Raw genomic sequence first — 4,475 nt, 5'->3', positions numbered from 1 at the left:
GCTTCTTGTTGGGTGAAGTGTTCTATATAAGCTTATTACATGCAATTGGTTTATAGTGTTGTTCAAGTCCTCTATTTCTTTATTAATCTTCTGTCTGGTGTTATTATTGAAGGTAGGGTTTTAAGACGATTCCTACTATTACTATAGAACTATCTATTTCTTCAATGACACCACTGTCATATTTATTTAGAGTTCTGGTTATATATATATGTTTGTTTTATCTTCTTGGTGAATTGACCCTTTTATTGATATATAAGACCCTTCCTTTTGTGTCTCTTGAAACATTTTTTAAATTAATGTCTCTTTTATCTGATATTAATATAGGTACCCTGCTTTCTTTTAGTTATTATACGCATGGAATATGTTTTAGACTATTTTACTTTCAACCTAAGTATGTCTTTAGATATAAAGAGAGTCTTTACAGTCAGCATATAGTGGGATCATTTTTTTATATCCATTCTGCCAAACTGTGCTTCTTTCATTGAGGAGTTTAATCCATTTACATGAAATAATTACTGTTAGGAAAATAGCTTAGATTTTGCTATTTTGTTGTTTCCTGTATGTCATACTTTTTTGTCCCTAACTTTCTCCCTTACCACCTTACTTTGTTTTTAGTTGTATAAGTCCTCATGTATTTTGGATATTAATCCCTTACCAGATGTATGGTTTGAAAATATTTTCTTCCATTCAGTAGGTTGTATTTTCACTCAGTTGATTGTTTCCTTTGTTGTGCACAGGATTTTTGGTTTGATGCAATCCCATTTGTTGATTTTTGCTTTTTCCTGTGCTTGTGGTGTCATAGCCTGTGGCAAAGAAATCACTTCCAAGACGAATGTCAAAAAGTTTTTCTCCTATGTTTTCTTCAATGAGTTTTACAGTTTCTGGTTTTCTGTTTAAGTCGTTAATCCCTTTCGAGTTGTATTTTGTGTATCATGTAAGGTAGGGGTCCAATACAATTTTTCTCCAAGTAGATATCAGTTTTCCCAACATTGTTGAAGAAGCTAGTCTTTCCCCATTGTGTATTTTTGGGATCCTTTGTTGAAGATCAGTTGACTATATCTGTGGGTTTATTTCTGTGCTTTCTATTCTGTTGCATTGGTCTGTATGTCTGTTTTTATTCCAGTACACACTGTCTTAACTACTGTGGCTTTGTAGTATATTTTGAAATGAAGAAGTGTGATACGTCCAGCCTTGTTTTCCTTGTTCAAAATTGCTTTAGCTATTTGGGGTCTTTTTTGGTTCCATATGAATCATAGGTGAAAAACCTCCCAACAAAGAAAAGTCCAAGACCAGATGGCTTCACTTGTGAATTCTAACAAACATTTCAATAATTAATGCCAATCCTTCTCAAATTCTTCCAAAAATTGAAAATGAGGGAACATTTCCAAACTCATTTTACAAGTTTAGCATTGCCCTGACACCAAAGCCAGACAAAGACATCACAAGAAAGTAAAACTACAGACCAATAACCGTGATGAACATAGATGTAAAAATCCTCAACAAAATACTAGCAAACCAAATTCAATAGCACATTAAAAGGATCACACACCACAGTCAAGTGAGATTTATCTCTGGGATGCAAGGAGGGTTCAACATAAGCAAATCAGTTAATGCTATACACAACATTAACAAAATGAAGGATAAAAATCACATGATATCTCAACAAATGCAGAAACAGTATTTGGCAAAATTCAATATCCATTCATAATAAAAACTCTCAACAAACTGGGTATAGAGAAAACGTATCTCAACATAATAAAAGCCATATATAACAAGCCCACAGCTAATATCAAACTCAACAGGGAAAAACTTAAAAGTTTTTCCTCTGAGATCTGGTACAAGGAAAGAGTGCTCCTTTTCTCATCACTCCTATTCAAAATAGCACTGGAAGTTCTAGCCCAAGCAATTAGACAAGAAAAAGAAAGAAAAGGCAACCAAATTGCAAAGGAGGAAGTAAAAATTATATGTTTGCAGATGATGTGATCTTATGTAGAAAACCCTAGACTCCACAAAAAAAATTGATAAAACTAATAAAAAATTTAGCAAAGGTGAAGATGCAAAATTAACATAAATTTGGTTGTGTTTCTATGCACTAATAAGAAACTTTCTGAAAAGGAAATTAAGACAACAATCTCATTTACAGTAGTACCAAAAAGAATAAAATACTTAGAAATAAACTTAACAAAGGAGGAGAAAATTTGTATGCTGAAAATTATAAAACATTGCTGAAAGTAATTAAAGAAGACACAAAGAAATGGAAATACATCCTGTGTTCATGGAATGGAAGACTTAATATTGTTTAAGTGTCTATACAACCCAAAGCAATCTACAAATTCAGTATAATCCCCATCAAAATCTCAATGGCATTTTTTACAGAAATTGTTACCTGTAGCTTTATCTCATATTTTAAAGATGGGCAATATCCATTATCCAACTTTGTTCTTTTTCAGCATTGTGTTGTCTATTTTGTCATTTCATATCAATATTAGAATAAGTTTGTCAATATCCACAATATAACTTGCTGGGATTTTGTTTGGGATTTCAGAGCCCTCATGAATTAAATTAGTGCCCTTATAAAGGTGGTCTGAGAAAAGTCAGTTGTCCCTTCCACCACATGAAGTTACAGTGAAAAGATGTCCACCTATGGACCAGGAAGCATGCTCTTGCCAGACACCAAATCTTCCAGTACCATGATCTTGGACTTACAGCCTCCACAACTGTGAGAAATAAATGTTTGTTTTTATAATCCACCCAGTTTATCATACTTTTCTTTTCTTTTTTTTTTTTTGTTAAGATTGAATTAAGAACTATCAATGGATGTTTTTTAAAAAATATTTATTTTCTTTTTTTTTTTTTGGCTGTGTTGGGTCTTAGTTGCAGCACGTGGGATCTTTGTTGAGGCATGTGAGACCTTTCATTGTGGCGTGCAGGCTTCCCTTTAGTTGTGGTGTATGGGTTTTCTCTCTCTAGTTGTGGCATGTGGGCTCCAGAGTGTGTGGGCTCTGTAGTTTGCACCATGCAGGCTCTCTCATTGAGGCGCACGACCTCAGTAGCTGTGGCATGTGGGCTTAGTTGCCCCACTGCGTGTGGGATCTCGGTTGCCTGACCAGGGATTGAACCCACGCTCCTTGCATTGGAAGGCAGATTCTTTACCACTGGACCACGAGGGAAGTCCCTACTTTTCTTATAGTAACCCAAAAAGACTAAGAGAGTGTTTTTAAACAATTCATATTTAAAGTGGTTATTGATATGGTTGAAATAATATGTACCATACGTGTAGCTGCTTTCTATTCACTCTCCTTGTTCTTTGTTTCTTTTTTTTTTTTCTTTGTCTTCCACTCACCTTTAACCTTATGTGGTTTAATTGGGCTTTTTATGTGATTCCATATTCTCTCCTTTCAACATATCTATTATAATTCTATTTATTTTAATTTAGTGTTTGCCCTAGAGTTTACAATATACATTTACAACTAATTTAGGTCTATGTTCAAATAACATTATACTGTTTCATAGATAGTTCAGGTACTATGTAACAGTGTTCCAATTCTTCCCTATCATTCTTTATTATGCTGTCATTCATTTCACTTTTCCATAACCTATAATCACCCAATACATTGTAGCTATTATTATTTTAAACAAACTGTTATCTGTTAAATCAATTAATAATAAGAAAAACAAATGGTTTTATTTCACCTTTATTTATTCCTTCTTGAACACTCTATCTTTATATAGGACAGGTTACTGAGCTATATCATTTTCATTCTCTCTGGAGAACGTTTTCTAGCACTTATTGCAAGGCAAGTTTACTGGTGACAAATTCCTTCAATTTTTGTTTGCCTGAGAAAAGTTTTTATTTTTCCTTCATTTTTGAATGTTAATTTTGCTAACAAAGTTCTAGGTTGGTGGATTTGGGGTGATTTTTTTCTTTCAACAATTTATATATCTCACTCTACTTTCTTCTTATTTTAACGGTTTTTGAAGAGATGTTTCAATGTCACTCTTATCCTTGTTCCTCTATATTTTTCTAAAAATGAGTTTTTAGTCAGCTAATAAGCCCCTGTGGAAATCAAATGTCTGACCATTAGAGTCTGTTGAAATTTTGTCCTGATGTGTGCACTTTTGAGGTCAATTTGGATTCTCAGCCTGACAAGATAAAAAGGGCTTTGCAAAACCTTGCTTGACCCTTGAACTTGGAACACAACTCTATGGTTCTGCAACACAGCTTGTTTTCTGATGCCGAAGAAAAGTCTCTTCCTTGGTTGGAATCCTGAATTCACAAATGCTAATTGCCTGTACTTAACTCTATATCTGAAACCTAATACTCTTTGCTGTGAACTGCTTCAGTCTCAGCATTAACTATGCTGAACTAAAACTGGAAGAAATTGCTCCACTCAAAAAGGAGAACACAGACTCTGATACTGTTGCAGATTTATTTATTTTTTAAACATCTTAATTGGAGAATAATTGCTTTACAA

Source organism: Balaenoptera ricei, chromosome X (genome assembly GCF_028023285.1).
Source record: "Balaenoptera ricei isolate mBalRic1 chromosome X, mBalRic1.hap2, whole genome shotgun sequence".
Classification (NCBI taxonomy): domain Eukaryota; kingdom Metazoa; phylum Chordata; class Mammalia; order Artiodactyla; family Balaenopteridae; genus Balaenoptera; species Balaenoptera ricei.
This window is presented reverse-complemented; position numbering follows the sequence as displayed.